Below are 21,770 nucleotides of genomic sequence, written 5' to 3'. Positions count from 1 at the left end.
CATCATCTGGCAAACTAATTGTTTGTTTATCTTCCTTTTTCCCCATCTCTCTGAACTCCTTGAGGGCAAAAGTTGGAACTTATTAATTTTGTGCTCCTAGCAGCTAATGTATCACGTGGCTCATGATTAAATGTTTGTTGCCTGAGTAAGTAGATGAATGATAAATGACAGTGACAGACATGTATCGAAAAACTCTGATCTAAGGCAGAATGGAAGAAATGCTAAATAATATGTTAGTCTGTAGGTAGGAAGAGAATGGAAAAGATAATTACAAGGATGATGATTTTCTTCTAAAGTGTTAATCCAGAGACATTTATTTGAATATATCTATTTAGTTTCAGAGCACTTTTTCTGCCTAGAGAACCACCAGGAAAAATTAATGCTTAAAAAAATATGGTAAAATATTTCATTTTCAACACCCAAGAAGAAACTACAAGAAATGAAGACCATTCAAAGAGAAGTTGTTAATTTTTTCTCTTTTACTTGCTACATACAGGTGAACATAGGCCCTTTATGTCTATGCAGCCATGCAGCCAGCCCTACTATTCTGGGCAATGTGATAGCACACTTAATTGCTGACTGTACATAAGAACATTGTAATTGTGAACACTCTCCCAACCTCTTAGGTGTCTTCTCATCAGAATGAGATCAGTCTTAAAATTTTAGAAAACTTAAATTGTAGTGATTCTCAACTCCTGTCAATCCTAGCACTGACTCTAGAGTCAATATTTGGTAATACCACCTTTATAATTCTAAAATAAAATTCCTAAGTAATACAACCTATCTACTCACATTATTTAGATACAAGTTAAAAGGAAAAAGGAATAATTTATAACAAAATAATATGTGTCTCAATAGGACAAGCTCGAGCATGGCAATACTAAAAGATTTAATTAAATGCTCACAGGGACAAATCCCATCACTAAGAAGATGACAGTTATTCATTCAGGCCCCTGCATGTGTGTGGTGGTGCTGTTAGTGACAGAGGTGTCCAAATGGATTTTATTGGTAAAGTTCTGGACAACAAGAGCAGCAAAATATTATATACACGGTTAGTGGCCTTCCTAGGAAATCCGGGTTATATTAAAAATCTTGAAAGATTCTTATGTGTAAAATAAAGTTAGGCTCTAGGCTCACAAAATTATAAACAGAGCTTCCCCTTCCACGAATGTCCAGTGAAATATTTGGAAACCATGTGAAATATAAGGGCAATTGTTCATTGTGAAGGACTGTGCTGAGCATTGCAGGACATCCGACAATTCTGGTCCCTGCCCTCTAAATACCTGCGTCTCCGCAATCACTGGGGAAACTGAACGCCCCTCACCTCAGCAGTTTCCAAAGCCTTCCTCTAGGGGGCAGTACCAACCCTGCTGAGAACCTCTTTTTGGAAAAGAATTTTGTATGTTCTGAGGCCTTTCTTTGTTTCTGCCTCTCTTCCTCTTTAAAAGTGCACGGAGAGATGAAACCAAATTGTAACCCAAACTAAAGCTCCGTTCTTAGCTCTGTGTTTTCTCCTTTCTTTGTGCTTCACCCATGTTGTTTATACTTAGATCATATTTCCCAGGCTGTGTAGTAAATCAAGAAAAAGAGCTTCTTGTCCTATTCTTTCATCATTGTGTCCTCAAAGCCTGGCTCTGGGCCTGGTACAGAGTCAGTGTTGTTGGCTTATTGGATGAACAGTGCATGTTACTGAACTACTAAACATTCTCCAAGGAAGTCATTAAAGAAAGCCCCCAATTTTACCATTGAAATTAAATTATTATTTTACAATACAAATAAAAACAGTACATCTTAGAATTTAAAAATTAGGTAACCTCTTTCCCAGTCTGTGAATTGAGCAAACTGAAAATGAGAATAATGGATGGAAAGTGTTACGCAGGGTCAGTTCATTAAATGATTGGGAACATAACAAAAATTTGGTGTAGAATGTACTAATTTTTAACACATCTTATCTTTAAAGTACGATAGCCTATTAGTACTTAAAGTATATTAAATTATTTTTTGAGAAGTTCATAATGTCCTTTGGCATATGCAAGGTATATGCCTTAATGTCTCTGAACTAGAGTAGGGAATAACTAAGCTGTTCGATTATGAAGCTGGTAGGTTCATCCAACCATCGATTTCCTCTACCTCTTTTGAATATGTTATATGTAGGTGCTCTGTTTCCCAAGCTATTTACTTAGAATTTGAGAAGAATATGATGCAGTTTCTACTTTCCAAAAGGTCAAGTCCTTTAAACACAATGAGGCCACATTGTGGTATGAGATACTAAAGTTCACATTGTTATGGAAACATGGAGAGCCACCAATTGCCTGGGGATGATTTTTGGAGGCTTCACACAGGACTAGACATTCATATGTGGTTTGGATAATAATGGTTTGGCAGACATGGAGAGATACAATGCTTAGATCACTCTGTAAGAAAGCTCCTTGCTCAGCTGTGAAGACTTTGGCTGGCTGACAGCTTCCAGCTATTGGCACCTCCAGAATTCGTCCCTGCATTGGAGCAGAGGTCAAACTCTTCTTCGGACAATGACTGAGCAAGGTAGAGGTACAAGGACCTAGCTGTTTCTGGTTCATTCAGACCTCTAACACCTGATTTTGTTCTGGAGTTTTCATTGGTCAGATGGAGACTTTAACAAGATCTGCATTGTGAATAGAGAGCTCTTGACCCAATTCTGCTTTTGCTCCTTTTCTTTCTTGGGTTTTACTCCCAACATACCTTTTGCATTTCTAACTTCATCCTAACATCTTTTTCTAGGAGGACCCAACTGATGACAGTGGGAAAGAGCTTGGCATGAGAAGTGTATTTCAGGCAAAATGAATAACATGAGGACAGACACGGGGACATGTAACGTAGGGATACGTTTGGTGTGGGCAGCATATAAAACCAAAAGTTGAAACACCTAGAATGTAAAGTTTCTGAAGTGGAGCTTTCCCTGGAAAGACCAAGAGAGGCATTACAAATTATTTTAAGAAAAATGAGACATTTTCAGTACAAGATGGAGAGTGAGTAAAGAAGGGGATACAAAAAAACCCTTCATGTCCCAATCTTGTCAAAATATCAGTATTTTACTTGTAAAGCAGTATTTTATTTTATTTAGATGGAAACGTCATGCTTCATGTCCCACATGAAAAAGAAATTACATTCACATTACATAAAAGAGAGAAGTTTTGCCTCCCTGCTTTTAGGTATAAACAACGCCGAATATCCTTCAGGGTCATCAAAGTCCAGATCATGTTAGTGACAGCTTTTGAGTTGCTGTGGTTCTTGGTGCTAATTTGGAATATATTTAGCCATTATCTCAATCTCCCTCCCTCCTTGAATCAGTTATTAACATTTTCCTGACTTGTATACACCAATGTTTGGTCTGATTTCTCATCTCCTTTGTATGCATTTGTATCATTTACCATTTATTAACGAGTTTGAGTGTTACTATCCATTGTGCGTCTGCGAGTGTATTTATATAGACATTATTTACCTCTTTTTTTACAAACATCCTTAACGGAAACATTAAGTAAGACCAGGCTTACTATTTGCAATTAGATATTTTCCAGGAATAGAATATATTATTTCTCTTTACCACTTTAAAAACAAGTCTTGATTTCATTAATAGAATTAAAAAAAAAAAAAACAAGTAACTGTGAAATGTGTTTTTCTGTGTGTTTATATTAATATCCAATGAATAATTTTAAAGGTTAAACTTCATGATCCATCTCTTTAAGCCATCTACTTAAGTCTAGAGTCATTACATCACCTGCCTCCCTTATGCCATTGATTTATGTTTCTTTCAAACTGCTGAGATTGGGCAGTATCATTTACTTTTTATATGGTATACCCAACACTATGAAACAGAAGGTAATGGAAGAATACCTGTAACACAGTGTAGAATTATCTGCTCGCCTGTATGAATCAGTAGCATACACATAAATATTCGTGTGAGGTTCTCATAATGAAAAGGAATAAAAGGGAATCAGTCTTTTTTTTTTTTCAGTAGTAATAGTAGTACTTAGATACCATAATGTGTTTGTGTTTAATTTTGAGGGATGCCAAGGAGTTTTTAGAATTTTCTTAGGGATGTCATAATCCAAGCTCTCCAAAATAACTATAGTCTATATACAATGTACTGTGGAGAAATGGCCATTTCAAGACCCCCAAAATATCTATTTAAACATTAATTTCTGAAAATGAAAAAAAAATTAGGGGGATTATTTTCAAATGATCTTTTTCTAGTACTTACATAACACTTTCAAAAGGTTTTGGCATGTCTTTATTTCTCTTTACTGATAGCAAATGAAGTGAGCCTTTGACTTTCAATGAGAGGGAAACTAGGGCACAATAGACTTACATACCTTTGCTGTGATGATATGACTTGGAAAATGGCCGTAGGCTATATTTTATGTTCCTATTTGCTAATCTCAGATTCTTTAATGTAAATCACCCTGTTTCATGGGGCATCATGTGTAGGATAAATTTACAAGAGTAAGTACGTTTATTTATGAAAATTGATGTATTTCCCTCTAATTAAATGCAAGCCTTTCTCTAGGAGGATATTGCCATTTTTATATTTTCAATGGCTCATTTTAAAGGAAAATATATTACGCATTTAAAAAATGAGATAAACTATTGCTACTGTAATGGCAATCCTCTGTTATGATATTCATATTATAAAAGCCAACTATTAGTCAAAAATATAGTTTGATGAATGTAGTATGTTTATAAATTGAAAATAGTCATTTCATTTCTTCCATAGTAAATTTGCTTCAAATATTAGTTTATTATATGTGTTTGCTCATATTACAAATATTTCCAGTAAACCAACACAAATCATTTTTATATTTAGCATTTAAAGTGTATCTTAACTTAACCATTAAATCATCTATTAAATATTCAATTAAAGTGGGTTTTGATCCATTTTTTAAAATTAGTGGTCAGGTATTCGGGGAAACAAGCTTGCAAGATATTTCTAAAACACAATTCACTTCATTTCTTGTTCTTTATATTTTGTCAGAGAATGCCTTAATGTAACAGAAATCAGATTTGGTGTGTATTTTTACACCAAATCAAATTGTGCAGGCGCCACCCTCAGCTTTCTCCAAAACATTATAAAGGATAAGATTCCGCCATGATATAGCTTAAGAAAGCAGTAGAGCCCTGGAAGAAGTCCATACGTAGAAAGTGAGCTACAGGAGTATGCTTTACTGGAAAGCCACGTGTCTCAGAACACCATTACAGAACTGGATTTAAAAAATAAGTTTACTTAACTGAGTTCTGTCTCCTAGAATCTGTATGTAAAGCATATATGGTTTTTCTGGTTATTCCGTAGACATAAATCATAAGTATAAAAGGTACTGAAACTGCAATATAGTAGTGACTAATGGTATAAAGCACTTAGATGCTCCAGTTATAACAACTATATGAAGAGGGTGAAGGCATCATAAGTCATTGTATTTATTACAATTGGCAGGTTTCCCTTCTTAGTTGTATTGAATATAGTCTTACTTTCTCTGTCCTCTTCTTGCCCAGTCATTTTCTCAAATTCATAAGGCATAATTATAAATTGTAATATTTTTAATTTATTCTTTTAATGTGTAGCAGTAATCCAAACGTATTAATTCTTTTATCAAATCAGAAATGGAAAAAGTCAAGTAAACCTTCATAGGCTTTTTCTAGTATAAAGTGCTCTTTTAAAACACAAATTCTAAAATTTTCCATTTCTGATTACTAGAGGAAAGGGCTGTGTGCTGTCCTCATATACATAGTTGCTTAAATGTCAGAAAATTACTATAAAATAATTTCTATGCTATGAAGTAAATTAGGTTTTTCCCTCTTTGTATGGGATCTTCTACACAGACATAATGTAAAATTTATAAAATATTAGAAAAATAAAGCCGAGCTTCACCAATATCTTTCATCTCGGTTGTAAAGCATAAACATTTCTAAAGATTTTTACTGATAACCAGCTTCCTTTTGTTATTTGAAAAATTATCTAGTTTGGTGTTTTTTTAAAATTTTGTAAGCATCTGAATATTTTGTAAAAATGAAGTAATCAAATAAACTGTATCTTAGTTTAATTTATAATAATTTACATGTTACAAAGTTAAACACTGAAATCAAAGATATTTCAATGAATTATGAGTTTTGAAATTAGATGGAAGAGAGTCATAAAGACTTGTTCTCAACATCCAATTCATTTTGTAGATTGGATAAATTGATGTAGGAAAAATATGATCTGTCTTGGTACACACAATTACACTTGTTTGTATAATTTTACATGAGTGGAATATCTACTACTGACATTATAACACACACATACACAACCTCAGTAATCAATGATATAAATTTAAATATAGGCCTAAAGATTAATCTTGGATCTGCTCACAAAAAAGTTATTTGGCAGCATAAATCAATGGATTCATGGTTTCCAAGTTTATTAAAAATTAGTATAAACATTTGCCTTTTGAAATCACAGTTCTTTAACAATAGCTAGAGTACATATTTTAAACAGAAAATGTGAATTAGATGATTATGTGTTCCCTCTGAGAAATGCTGAGAGTCCACGGATTGCAGGCTGGAAACTACTGGACATGGTCATAAGGAGAGAAGTATCTCATTTCTCTGCACACCTCTGCACCTAGTACAAAATTGTAGCAGTGAAAAAATATGTACCTAAAAACTACCTCAATTTTATTTTTTAATGGCCACTTTTAGTCATATTTTTATTTTTAAAAAAGAAGACCGATCTCAAGATTTGAATAGCATTGAGATATTGTCTGGCTATCTCATTTTAAGACTCAAGTTTTAAATTGCATACCATGTCACTTTAGAATGTGCCCTTAGGTTTCCCAGTGCCTCAGTTTAGTGCCCAGCTGGTGCCAGGCAAGCTGCTGACTTGCACAGAGAGGAATTCCAGGAAGTCGTCAGAGCCGGCCATTTTCCAATAATGCTCCCTGGCATAGACTCAGTTCAGGGCTCTTTTACAAATAGCTATTTCCCTGAGATCATGATGAGATTTCCTAGAAGTACACGCAATGCTTTTCACTAAAATTTTTTAATTCAAAACTCTTTGTAAAAATGTAGGTTTCCCCCTGCATTCTTAATGTCACATAGCCATTTTTCAGTACATTTTAGTGTCCCTTTAAGATATGAAACTGCTTAGATCTCTTGGAGACATACTTTTTAAAATTATTATTATTTTCACTTTGCATCATTTTGTATTAGATGTTAGCCTTAAATTATACTGGATTTTTATGTCTTCAAGATGGTCGAAGAGCACAGGAGCACCTGAATTATTAATTATCTCTATTAATTCTGTCAATCAGCAGCAGCCACTGAGAGTTAATGGTGGGCAAATGTTGCAGTAAGTACTCTAGACATGTGGATAGCTATCTTGGGTAATCTCAGATTAGACTGGCCAGTCGGAGCCTTCCATAGCACCTGCCACTTGAGGAATCTAAAGCACATGAAGTTCTTTACATTAGATATGATCACCATGTTACATAGGGTAAAATTTGGGTGTAGAGACATAACAAAGTCCTCAGTTCCACCTTGGACTAAGAACTGACTCCAGCTGCTATCCCCCATTCTTTGATCTTTCTTTTACAGGCATTTGGTGTTTACCTGATTTTGAATGTCTTTATATGGGGGAGGGAGTAGAGTACTTGGCATATGAGTGGTACTCAGATAAAAGACTTACGTGATCTTCGAGTCAAGATCATTTGGGGGTCATTGAGTCTAAGCCCTTTGTTTTCTGCCTAGGAACCTGAAGCTCAGAGAGGCCCAGTGACTCACTTCAAGTTATAGTTAAGGAGTGAGACAGTATTCAATCCTAATCCTTTCCAATATTTGCAATTTTAAAATAATTGTCTGGTGGTCCCCATTTAGTATTTCTTTCTTTTCCTCTACTTGTTATTATTTTCCAGTCAAGCTTAATCTTTCCTCCAATAAGTGGTAGACGAACCACACACAAAAAGATATGGAAGCCAGGTTGCATTCCTACAAGTCCCAATTGATGGGCTTAAAGGCCTTTAGACCTAGGTGAAACTTAAATAGAGGGTGCTTTTTCTCCGTTCCCCCTTATTGTAGGCTTCCAACTTATTCCAGCAAGGATATAAACTAATTCTGGTTAATGTTTTATTAGAATAACCTGTCCCAGAGGCAGTTGTCTTCAATAGCTAAAGTGATCTTATAAAACATATCTCTTCATATTAACTCTCCTTCTTAAAACCCATCAGTGCTATAATGCCCAGCAAGTGTTCTTCTTTAGGTTCAACTAAACATTCAGACTCACAAAGTGACAACCGTGCACCACACCTGGTACCTGTCTACTCAGAAGGACAAAGATTTGGAACCACATCTTGCAGGGTAGCGGTGGGCCTTCCTCCTGGGGAGTCCTTACAGTAGTCCAAGGTCATCTGTGAAAGTCGCCCTGTTTCACAGCCTTATGTCTCTTGTAATAAATCCATAGGCATGGCTTGTTGGGTTGACTCACAGGGAAGCCCAAAGCTATGGTGTCAGGTTTTTCTGGTTCACTTATATTCCCTTTTAGTCCAGATGCAATTTAACCATGAGAGGTCATTTTCACAATTGGCAGTGTTACCCTGAGATATGTTGACATTCTGCCTTTGTCAAGTTACCAAGGAAATCCAGCTGGAGTTAACCAAAGGTCAAGTTCTTATGTAGAAAGGGGAAAAGTTTGTTGTTGTCATTTTTACTTCTGTTGTTGTCATTTTAATGTGTGGCTTCCATGTTCTCTTTTGATAAAATGAATATTATTTAAGTAATTCACAACGATCATTTTCAACTGGCCACTGGATGTCCCCCTGGTCTCATCTTGCTTCCTCGTATCCCCCTTTAAATCTACAATTCAGTCAAACCAAACCCTTTCAGTTCCTCCAAATGACCTATCCCCGAATGGCTTTTAGCCTTTGCACATTCTAGTCCATCTCTTATTTATTATAAAGTAGTGAGCAAGGTCCTGAGGATACAACAGTGAAAAAGACAGCAGACAACTGCTGCCTGAAAACCTTTGAGCAGACAACTCCTGCCTGAAAACCTTTCCCTCTCCCACCGTTGTATGAGAACTTGAGGTCTCAAACTGAACGGTACATTCTCTGGGATGCCCTCTCTGTTCCCCCCAAATAGGATAGTGACACACCCTGTACTTCCATTACCATACTAATTGCCCTTGATTGTCATTACCTGGTTTTTTTATCTGCTTGTGAAATTGTGAGCTCTGTGATGGGAAAGGAATGTCTAACTTGCTCACCATTATTTCTCTAATGCCTACACCAGTGCCAGGTACCCAGCAAGATACTTGATAAATATCTGATAAACAAATAGGTGACAATTCTAGGAATTCTAGAATTGCAGCATGCTTTTAAAACCATAAACAATATACTTCTACAGTTAAAATTTAAAGCCCTGTTATAAGTAATGAAGAAGATATGTTAGGAGCAGAGGCTCACCAAAATTACAAGTGAAATTCTCTTTATTTTTTTTTAAGTTTTTATAAATAAAAAATTAAAGCAATAATGTTATAGAAAAGTTAGTAAGTAAATTTTAAAATGTTGATTACTCACAATTAAATCACTTGAATAAAAGCAAACTATCAGAAGTGGGTTTTTCCTAGTTATCTAAAACCCAAAACCAATGTTGAGATTAGTAGACAAATAATGAGGGAAGGTCAGTAAGAGCTTCAAAAACTCAGAAACATACCTAAGATTCTTATTCTCACTTAATGTAATTTTTGAAGTTTGGCATGGCGACTAAATAAAATAAATGGTTTTCATTAAGATATCATATACACATGCATTTGTGAGGATAAATACCCTTTCCTGGAACTATTTTTTCAGGAATTTATCACATGAAGTACAATATAAAGTAGTAACAAACCACACAGAATATACCTCAAACTAGCTATCTGAAGTACCAAAAGTATTCTTAAATATGATATTTTTGTATATCGGCCATCTATAAAATCAAAAAATATGATATTAAGCCACAGCTCAGAAGCCATCTCTTTGATTGACTTAAGTAATATGGTCCAAGACATTATTTTCTGATGGTCTGAGAGTGCAGGGATAGAATCTGGACTAGTGTAGGTAAATGGATAGTTAACGTGCCCATTTAGGCTTTTTCTCTCAAATATCGAATATCTTAAATGAGCTTTGGAGAGGTGCTGGACCATATTCAATTTGCAATCAAATTCCCTTAATAAGATTTTACAGTGCAGAAATTCTTCCTTGCTGATTAAAATGAGAGCTGTAATTTTATGAGTCGAAGTACTGGCCAAACTTCTTATAGAAAGAAAGACAGCCTGCTGGAACCCAGCCATGAATAGTCTGGGTGCTTACAAGTAACATCTTAGTCTTTTGGAAGGAGCAGTGGACCTTTTCACCCTCAGATGTATAGTAGTAATTTCTAAAGATTGCCAAGTCTTAGGGCTCTATAGTATAGGTTCAAACTGGTCCCTTGGGTATGTATTGTTTGATTTACACAGTACTTCATGGCAAACAAATAAAAAACTTAAACTAACATATAAAAACCAGGAGATTTCACAAAATGTTATGAATTTCTGACGTCTCATGAAAAATAGCAAGAGAGGTCATACTGAGTTGTCACTTTAGTGTCATTTGGACTGGAGCTGAGCAGTAGATTGTCATGAGACACAACCTTTTCAGAGTGAGTGTGTGCTCTCCAGGTCATCTCAGCATCAACCAAACCTGTTTTGTTGTTGTTGTTGTTGTTGTTGTTTTTCAGTTGTCACCAGATTCCTATAGGAATTTGAGTTTTTTACTTAATACTGTGAAGCTTTAGTTTGAAAAATTCTATGTGTGCATATTTGCAAGGTTTGGGAAGGACGGTAAGAGGAAAGGAATTAACGTTAAACAGGCATCTAAATTTTGCCTAATAAATAATAGACACTGCACAAGTTTCTACATATACCAAAAGGAGTGAGACACAGGATTACTTTAAGGTGTGTCCTTTACGAGTCTGCTTATGGAGAGCTTTGGAAGAGTGGGGTGGTACTATATCTTACTTCTCTTTGCTGAACATCCTTAAATTTATTTATTTATTTTTTTAACGCTTGCAGCACCTGGTCTTCCTAGGTGGTCTCCCATCCAAGTACTAACCAGGCCTGACCCTGCTCAGCTTCCAAGATCAGACAGGATCGGGCATGCTCAGGGTGGCATGGCTGTAGACCCTTGAACATCCTTAAATTTAATTTCAAAACGTTCAACTTAGTGATATCTAAAGGGATCTGAGAAAGATACTAACAAAGGGAATCTTTTCAAGTAGGATTATCTTCGGCGATATAGCAAGGCATGTCCTGGTTGACCTGTCCCTAGTCGAACTCTTGTACTTTGAAGTACAGCCCTTGGTACACAATCTAGAGAGGGTTAGATACCTGGTGAACTAACAATAACACATGTCATAGGGCTATTTTAGGAGTATAATTTCATGAGTGAGTGGAGCAACTTAAAGTTGAGGTAGAGCCACAATGTGAAAGGTTTCGTACGCCATACTGCAGGTACTAGGAAGTTTCCAGGTTTATAATTTAGTTATTTCTCAATATGGTAGATGGATCAAAAATCAAAGGGACTAAGAGTCTAAAGCAGGGAGACCATTTGTTCCAGTGGGCTCCAGAGACATCTTCTTTCAATCCTGTAGAAGTTGGCCGTCAGTTCTACCCTATGAGATAGCTGAATGAGCTAAATGATTGCATAGGCTTAACATCTTAAATATCTGTGTTGTGGATGTTGACAATAGCTGGTGAAATGCACAGATTAACACTAACCCAATTATGGACATCGATACCCAAATTCAAATTTTTATCATTCTCCAATTTTAGTAGCATCCCAAATATTCCGTGTGCTTAGCACACATCTGATTTAATGATGTTAACAACTTTGTGACTGGGAACTGTTATCTCCATTTTACAGATGAGGAAACTGAGTTTAGTCTCCCTCAAAATATGTATGGTCTGTTTGCATAAAAACAAAAAACTATACGCAGACTCAGATTGTACCTTTCAAGTAGCAAGGTTTTAAAATTTTTAAACCCTAGGTTGATTTTTATGCTTGGTAATAAAGTTGTGTTAGGGGCTACACAGGGTTAGCACATTTCAAAACAGAAATGTTTGTGTTAGTAATTAAAATTTTATTTGCATTGTATTCGTAATTAAAGTTTTATTTCAGCGACATAGCATGTAGCCAATAGTATTGATTATAGCCTAATACATAAAGTGTCAGCACCCAGATATACAACATCTCCTTGGCATATTGTGGAAACTGGCCATGAATCACTTCCCTTGAACATCAAAGATTAAGTTCACATTTGCACATGAAAGTACATGCTCACTTGGCAGTTTTCAAATACAATTAGTAGTGATTCTCCTGTTAAGTTTGAAACAAGCTATGTTAGTACTCACATGAAAAAAAGTCTTCTACTAATTTCCCTATATTGCTTTCTGAAATGTTTGTTAAAACTAACATAAATATATAGACTATATATACACGTAAATGTACATATAAATACACACACACACACACGTGGATTTATTGTTTAATTTTTAGCAGTTTGTTTAAATGCATTCTAGGAAAGTGTCCTTTGGAAGTTTTCCTTGCTTTGAAGTGAAGGCTTGAAATGTGAATTGTTTTCATCTTACCCAGCACCACCTCTGTGAACACCTATGTACTCCTTCTCCCTTCCCCATAACCACTTTTTCATATCTGAATATAGAGGAAATGAATGGGATGTAGCCTATGTAAATTCTCCATTAATTTATTTTATAAAAGGAAAATAAAGATCTGCATTTTAAATCACTTGTCATATAGAACTGCAGTATTTTGCATTAGAAATTGTATAATGGAAGAAACATCTTTTCAAGGGAAATATGTGAATATTAAAGCAGTCTAAAAAGGAAGAGTTTTTACTAAAATTAAATGTGTTAGAAAGCATTACATTAGAATATCTAGAAGACCCTACAACTACATCATTTTTCTCTATTCTGAGATACATATTTTACATATTTCTTCACATTTTTATCGTTCCTGAAATCTGAGTGCCTCTTATAATTGAAGAAAAAAAGCTCAGTGAGAGTGAAGATTTTATCTCTATTATTCATCCTCTTTCCTTAGTACCTAGGTCAAATGCTTATCAATACTAGGCTGTACATAAATATATTTGTTAAATGAATGCGTGAATTGAAGTTAAGGACTGTTGCCAGTCGCCCAAAGAATGAGTGTCATTGCCTATGCATGAACTTAGCCATGTGTAGAAGGCACTCTTCGTTCATTTTCATCTTGTTTGAATTATTTGCACTTGTATCACTCTTTACATTTTAATTTAAGTTTGGATTTTTAATTGTTTAAAATAGCTTTCAAAGGATTACACTGTGATATAGAACTGAAACAAATACTGCCTTGTATAGAAAAGACTGCCTGTCACACATGAAGAGATAGAATTAAAGACAGTAGAGGTGGGTAAACCTTTCATAAGAGAGCATCAAATTTCAACCTGGGAATATCCTTATAACCCATTCATGCACTATAAAGGACTAAGAAGTTTTCAAGAGGATCTGTTTAATATTCTGAAATATATCATTCAATTAAAGAAATAAAAACAAATGTAAAACGATAACATTAATAAACAAAATGCAAATGAAATAGTTGATGTTAAAATTGATAAAAGAGTTAAAATTACAAGCAAGAGTCATGGAAAGCAGTTCATTAAATGATCCTGTACAAAAATGCAGCAGCCAAAATTGAATCAGAAAAATCCTACCCTTTGAACACACACAGGATCAGACTCCAACATTATTAGGATATTGGAAAAGAAAGAGATATGTATTGTATGAATAAATGTGTTGTGAATTGATACAAAATATGGATTAATTAATGTGGCATTTTCTTTAGTCTAACAGCTGTTATAAAATTGATAACACACTTAGAATTAATGATAATTTAAAATGAATAAAATATACACATACACACGTACTCAGACATACTCACATACACATTTTGGGGGGGCATCATTTGGACAAAATAAGATACTTAGCAAAAAGAGGAATAAAGTTAACTTAGATGATATTTGAATGTTACAGACAAAAAGATAGTTTTTCAAACATATCATTTGCTATCAGAGCTGGTTGGCACTATATGAAAACCAGACCACGGGAGAGAGTCTCCTGATGGAAATTTTGCCACCTTCTCCCAGCCCCAGTTCTAAGGGCACTGGTATTCAATATAGCAATATAATGGTGCTTTCCTTTAGCTGGATTTCCAATTAATAAAAACCCAGTCACTGTGGAAAATTTGTATTTGTGGTGAAAAGGTAGAAAATGCGGTTCTCTGCAAAGGACAGCCTTGATCGCTGGGTGCTGGTGAATCCCAGGAGTGGTTCCAGGACAGCAATACCTGGAGCACAGCACGGATAGTGACAAAAGACCTGGACTTTTTTTTTTTTTTAATCCCTGTATCAGTCTTTCACTGGCTACAGGCCATCCCAGCGGGTGTGCTGTTTCCCAGTCATCTCTAGTCAAGTTGGCTTCTGTCTGCTGAGTGAAATTTCCAGAGAAAGGTCTAAAGTTCCCATATTCTCTTTCACGGAGAAAAAAAAAATTAACCGATGAAGTTTAATTTATCAATTTTTTAGTTTCATGGGCTGTGCTTTTGAAGTCAAGTCCAACTAAACTCTGCCTAGCCCTAGATCCTGAAAATTTCTCCTATTTTTATATTAAGAGGTTTTTTTTTTTAATTTAAGCTTTATATGTGTGAGAAAGATCACAAGAAGAAAAAAAGAGTGTGTACCTACAAAAACATTGTCTTAGGCAGAAGACCAACTTACTTCTGATTTGTTGAGTGTAAAATCACTTTAACACACCTTTCACTAAAGACCACCTACTTTAAATTTTCATTGTTTTCGTAGTTCATTTTTTCATAATTCACCACTAATGCAAAAATAAATAAACCAAACCAAACAAACCAAAAAGACATATAAAACAATTATATTTACGCATTCACATAATGGCATCCTGGGGGGTGGGGTGCTTATAAATGAGATCATTTCTCTTATGAGAGCAAACCTGAGTATTTCAAGAGGAGGGGCTAAATTCAAGTTATAGCAACTATACCTCGTTAAAGATGGCCAGGTGGCTTATATCTTGTGGCACCCATATTCTATATTTGGTCTTGTGAGTGCAAATAAATGCTTCATAAGCCAATGCACAGGTATCAGATGAAATTCCTGGTATATGGGATTCTCATGACTCGAATGGGTGATTCAGAGTGTGACTATTCTATGATGCTATCAATCTTGGCTCTATAGTTAATAATGTGTTTTAGCCAATAGACACATGCTTCAAAAGTATTACAGTAGACAACTCTCAGGGTGCCTGTCTGGTTGATGTTTCCTTTTCCCATAGCTTTGTTCATGACCTTTCAGAGAACCTAGACCTACAGTGCAGATGCATGAGCTACTGGTCATGTAACCTTATGACCTCATTCATCTCTAATTGGACCAATACTGGGTAGACACCTGGGACAAAATGAGATTTTCTGTTCCAGAAATTGGAAGCTGGGAATGTAGAGGCTCAATGCAGTTTCTATTTGATGTAGATCAGAATGACCACATAAAGACAGGGATGGGTTGGCTACAGTAATTCAAATCATAGAAGACCCATCTTCAGAGAGAAAGAAGAATGATCACATGTGCAGAAAAGAACAAACTATAAGTCCTATAAAGAGGGAAGAAAACCTTAGGCTTTGTATATGTTTCAGTAAATTCCCCATTATGCTTAAATATTCTTAAATCTTTTAATTCTCCTAATTACGCTTAATACAAATTGGTAAATCGAATATTATTTTACAAATTAAAAATTTCCCCCTCCCCACTCTTTGTTCTAAATTCCAAAAGGCAATGAAAATTTGCATACCAATGTATGCTCGAGTATATGCTTATAATACAGGTCACATTGTTAGAAGCCACGTGCCCAACTCCTGGGAAATAATAACCCTGTCCATGGAGCTGTGTGATATTTGAGTAAGATGGTCTATAGTCCTGCTAGAGATGATCAGTCGTGCTTTTAGAGCAGGAATTGATGAGGGATTTTCAAAACCATAAGGTGGAAGAATGACTAGAGGAAACAGGAATGTTTTGCCTCAAAAAATAAAATCTTAGCATGGGAGACATGATTAGTGACCTCCCTCATAAAAAAGAACACAGTTGGGGTTGTTTCACAAGTCAGAGTGAGAACCATTGCTAGACATATCGGGGGACTTATGTACAGTATCATATTTAAGGAAAAGTAGTCAAACTCTTAGGTCTGTTGAATGCTGGAACAGCCTGCACCTTGAGGTAGCGAGCTCCCAGTTATTGTTATTCAAATCGTGGTGATGCAGAAATCAGAGTCACTGTTTGGGGGTTTGAAATTGGTTAGAAAATCCCCATTTTCTACTCCATTGATGTTGATCTCACCATCCTAAACATCTTAAGGATCTGTAAAAATAAAGAATGCATGCTTAAGAGGAACATCTCTTTAAAGCTGCCGTTATTTGTTTTAGGGTTTCAGCGCCAAATAATAAAATAATAATAATAATAATAATAATAATAACAACAACAACAACAATGACAACAATAAAGCTTTTGCTTCTATACATATTACACATATAGGTGACCCACATATTTGTAATTCATACATTAAATGGTGAAGAACTCTTTTGCATTTGATATAAATAAGCCCACCTAGTTAAAAAATGAGATATCTGTTGACTAATACTTAGGAATTAAGTAGAACTTACTTAATTAAACTTAGGAGAAAAAAAAATGCCTAAAATCAAAGCTTGATTTGGAACATCATAAGTAATAATTTTTTGTTATTGTTATTTAAGGTGACTATGTTTGTTATGTTCAGGATAATGAGCAATTGATGTTGAATATAAAACTGGTAGAAGAAGGAATACTGAATTTTAGATATTTCTAATAAAGCTTAGAAATAATTTTTTCAGTGTTTTTACCTATTTATAAAATATAAAATTTTACCTACTAAATAAAAATTTCAAATTTAGCTATTAATTTACTTAAATAGTAATCATTTATATTAGAATTTAATTGTATTTTCAGAATATTTTAATAACATTACAATTTTATAATTTTCAAGGCTTCTATTTCTATAAAAAACAGTTTAAAAACAAAAAAATTGTTTCTATTCTATATTTCAGTCCAGTTATAAATTTTCAGCTTAGATGTATTCAGCTCAGAAATGGAATGTAATTTGCTTAAATTATTTGTAATTTGCAAAGTGAATTCTGTAAACTATTAAGCAAGAAAATCAGCCCCATCTCTTTGGGTCATACCACACACTAGATATTCAACAGAGATTATGTGACCACTTTTAGAGAATGTACTCCCTTTGAAAAAGGGGTCTTTTTTTTTTCCTAGGAGGGAGTTGGGGAGAGTGGACAGGTTGGAACTTCTTGAGACAGAATCCATCAATTGACTGACAGCGCCTACATATTCTTCCCCCCAAATACATTGTATGAACTGCATATTACCCAATCTAGGCAGTCTCAGAAAATCTATACTCATTTCTCGATTCCAAATGTGAAGGTCCCCCTTAAACCTAGAAGACTCCTGGAAGGATTTACAGGGAAAATATAACGAGACTGATTTTCTAACACATGTTAGACACACAGCTCACATAAACCTTCGGGTAGCCCTCCGTAGATTTATATGAGGTGGTGCAGGAGAATTCTCCTAGCCATTGAGTGCTACTCCCCTGCTTTTGAGTTATGTCAGGTACATAAGAATCATTCCCAGACACTCTCCTGAGACTATAACCATTGCCTTTAAATCCTCAATTTGACACTGCTCTGCATGGTTATTAGAGCTTTAAAGAAATGTATCAGGACTCTCAGCCAGCTTACGGAAAGCCATTTTCTCCCGGACTATCACCTCCACAAGATAATACTGGTGGGGATGTGTTAGTAATCGATTCTTTTCTTGTGTTTGGGAACATTTCATGAACATCACTTTCATAATATATGAGAGATTGTAGAAATAAAAAAAGAGAGAGAATTAATCATCTTTTTGTAAAGTAATTCAAAGTGTTTTTCTTTTAGTTTGGTTTTATTTGGCTTCAGAGATAACATTTTCATCTCGATTTCTTTCCTCTCTTCTTACCTCTTGGTTTATTCTTAGTCTCTTTCATGTTCCTCTCATCTGTGGCCTGTTGCTGAAACATTGCTCCATGGGTGAGCTCATCCATTCTAGTGACTTCCCAGCATAGAACCTATGTGCTGATGATGCCCTTATTGACATCTCCAGACCAGATTGTCTCCTGCCTCTCAGACAGTAGAAACATCTCTTACTTCACCTCCCACCAGCACCTCAAACTAAAAAATCAATGTACCGCTCCCCCACCCCACCCCCCACCGACGCCCATCCCTTGGTTTCCAATTTTAGGTCTTCCTGGGTTCCCAGTCTCATAGACAATACTGATATGTATTTTCTTTATGCTCTGCATCCAATCAGTTGACTAATTCTGTCAGTTTTGTTCTTTGATAAATCTCAAATGCATCAACTTTTCTCCATCCCAAACAGATACTGAAGTGGTTAAAAGCACTTGTTCTGAACTAATGCTTCCCTGGATTCGAATCCCAGTTTTGCCATGCACAACCTACAGAAACACGCACAACTTATTAACTTATGAACATAAGCTTTGTTTTATTTTGGTTTTATTTTATATTTTTTTCTGAAATCAGAAAAAAATAACAATCATTAAGCATCAATTTAGGGGAAAGAATATGTAGGCGCTGTCAGTCAATTGATGGATTTTGTCTCAAAAAGTTCCAACCTGTCCACTCTCTCCAACTCCCTCCTGAGAGGAAAAAAAAAAAAAAACCCTTTTTCAAAGGGAGTACATTCTCTAAAATGGCTGCATAATCTCTGTGGAATATCTTGCGTGTGGTATGACCTGAATAAATGAGATAATGCAGTTTATATGCTAAGCACAGATTCCGGTATATAATATATGTTTAATAAAGATCCTTGTTCCACATAGTTCAAACTAAGTTATCTCTTCTTGGCTAATTGCTGCTTGGCATTTTAACTGCCTTTCTTGCTTCCTGTCTTACCTACTCCAATCCATCCATTCTCCACATTGTAGTGGGAGTATATCTTTCTAAAATATAAACCTTATCAGGTCATTTATCCTCTAAAGACCCTTGATTTTCTCCTCAGCGTTCTCAAGATAAAGGTCAAACTCATTTCTGGAAAATAAGGAAATGATCTTCTCACACCTTGCAAATGAGATTGCAATTTGGTGTAGCCACATGGAGAACAATTTCTCAGAATTTACCAACATGTTAAATGCTAATGCCCTTTGACATCAGAATTCAATTTCTTGGAATTTAACAAATGTGCAGATGCTTGAAATGACTGCAGTACAAGTTTATTCTTTACAGTATCGCTTATAAAAGCAAAAGATTGAAATAAGCTAATTATCCATCGGCAAGTAAATGACAAAATAAATTTAGGTGTGCATATATAATGGATACTATGTGCAGTATTTACAAAAAATAAGATGTGGTTCAATCTCCAAAATATATTATGTCAAACAAGCAAGGTACAGCAAAGGAACACTTTTTTTTAATCTCTTCCCTCCATTGTGCTCAGATTATGCCCATGAAGTTTTTATTTCTCTACCACCTTTTCCCAAAACCTTTTTTGGGCTTTTAAGATTAAGTTAAATGTATTCTCTTATAGACCATTGAGTGTATTAGAATCATCTAGAGTGCATGTTAAAAAGGTAGGTACCTGAGCCCAACACTAGATCTGTTGACTTAGAATCTGGGCTTTGGACCCCTAGAATTTTCATTTTTCATAAGTTCTTGGCTGTTTTTTTCTGCATGCTAAGCTTTCTTTTGTACTTGCCTGTTTTCTTGTCTGTTTCCTTCCACTAGGCTGTCAGCAGAACTTCTGTTTTCATCATTTTATGCAGTTAAACATGTGACTGAAAATTGGGATGTTTAGTAAATATTGAAGGAATGAAAGTTATCCTCCTGAATAAGACTTTGGTTAGACCAGCATATATCATTCTTATATAACCAAACATGGATACTAATGATAAGAGCAACCAAGTGGCTTATCTAAGCCATACGGTAAATTCAGACACAGAAACTGGAGTCAAAGCCAGGCCTTCTATTTTTTGTGCCAGTCTTTTTTGGGGGATTGTTTAGCTGACCTAGAGATAATTTCTTTAAAATTGAATTTTAAATTCTAGCTCCTTTAATCTTGAGAAAGGAAGCCAAAGAAAAAATATATAGCATATCTACCAGGTGATTTGCATGATGTCTTTAGGCAGTTCTGAGATATGAAAACATAGCACACAACTGGAAATTTTAGATAGGCATTTGGAGAGATTTCAAAGTTTTTAAATGTGAAAATTTAAATTATGAGAAACAGTCTACATTTTACGTTTATATTTCCAATAGTATATAACTACTCACCATATGAATCTGACTTCAAAAAATTAATTTTTATATTGTGCAATTTCTAGCCATGCTAAGATGATAGCCATTAGACACCTTGTTTATTAAATTCTGTTGCAGATAAAGGTGCCAGAAATAAATTAATGACTGTTGTAACAGCTGTGCTTTCTTGGTTACAAGAAAAATACCTTGACATATTTTTTGACTCTGTGATTGGTCTACATTTCAAGGGTATAAATTAATCTTCAGAAGATTCTAAAGAATATCTTCCCTAGACACTTCACTTATACATCAAGTTGGCCATGTTAGCAATCTAATCACAAACCTGTAATTCAGTGGACAACAATTTCTTATTGTGAACAGCATAGCGGCTTTTACTATCATTTAGGTCAGCCCAAGATTGCTGATGCACCGTATGTTTCAGGCCAGGGATGATGGATGGTGAGCTCTGATGCCCATCCCTAAGTGATTGGAAAGATTGAAGACACACAGTTCACTTAAGCTTGCTTACTATTACATCAAGTAATCAGTGTGATAGGCAAGCCTCTGCTCTTTATGTCATCCAACCAACTTTCTGCAAGAATAGTATTTCATATTAAAAAAAAAAAAGTCTTAAGGATTGTGTTCCAGCTGACATTCCTATTACTATATCAAACAGCCTTACCTCAAACCTGGGTGTTAATGAACATTTATAAGATCCTTTATTATAAAAACAGATCTTGCTTTTCTTTATTTTAACAACTCAAATAAAGTACATGTGTCACTGAAGTTATAAGTGAAAGATGCAAATTTGTTTCTTTTAAACTTTATTCAGGCCAGGAAGAGAAAGAACCTTTAAAATAATTTCATATTTTCTATGCCTAATTTCCAATTTAATAAATTTGTCAGCTTATTAACTTTAAATCATAAAGTTTCAAATATTTGTCTTTGCTAAGACTGATTTGTGTAAATACCACTCTTTGAAGCTCATCTGACCCAATATCCAACACAACAATTAGGGGCATCTTCCTAGCTACTGTAATGTTGTGTAGGAAATTTCTTTCCAAAAGTGATGAGGAAAAACCAAGTGTATATCTTAAATTGTCAATTTTGCACTAAGAGCATAAATCACTGAGATAAACTCAACAATATTCCTTTGCTTTTATTGTTTCAGACATTATAATTTATAGCTTGAAGCAAAACAATTCATGGAATAATTAAATGTATTTTGATGTGATTTAAGTATCTTAAGGAACACAAAGCAGAGAAAACATTAAAGTTGTTCATAATTGCTCATTT

General features: G+C 35.0%; 1 protein-coding gene and 1 pseudogene across 7 annotated transcripts in view; one reads left to right on the top strand and one right to left on the bottom strand.

Moving 5' to 3' along the window:
* WDR72 (WD repeat domain 72) overlaps positions 1-21,770 on the top strand; it is a 196,411-nt gene that overhangs the window by 131,245 nt on the left and 43,396 nt on the right. The window lies entirely within an intron of this gene.
* LOC118600476 lies at positions 11,087-11,205 on the bottom strand (annotated as a pseudogene).

Source organism: Rousettus aegyptiacus, unplaced genomic scaffold, assembly GCF_014176215.1.
Source record: "Rousettus aegyptiacus isolate mRouAeg1 unplaced genomic scaffold, mRouAeg1.p scaffold_m13_p_3, whole genome shotgun sequence".
Taxonomy (NCBI): domain Eukaryota; kingdom Metazoa; phylum Chordata; class Mammalia; order Chiroptera; family Pteropodidae; genus Rousettus; species Rousettus aegyptiacus.
The sequence above is the reverse complement of the archived record's forward strand: the minus strand, read 5'-3'. Positions and strand labels throughout refer to the sequence as shown.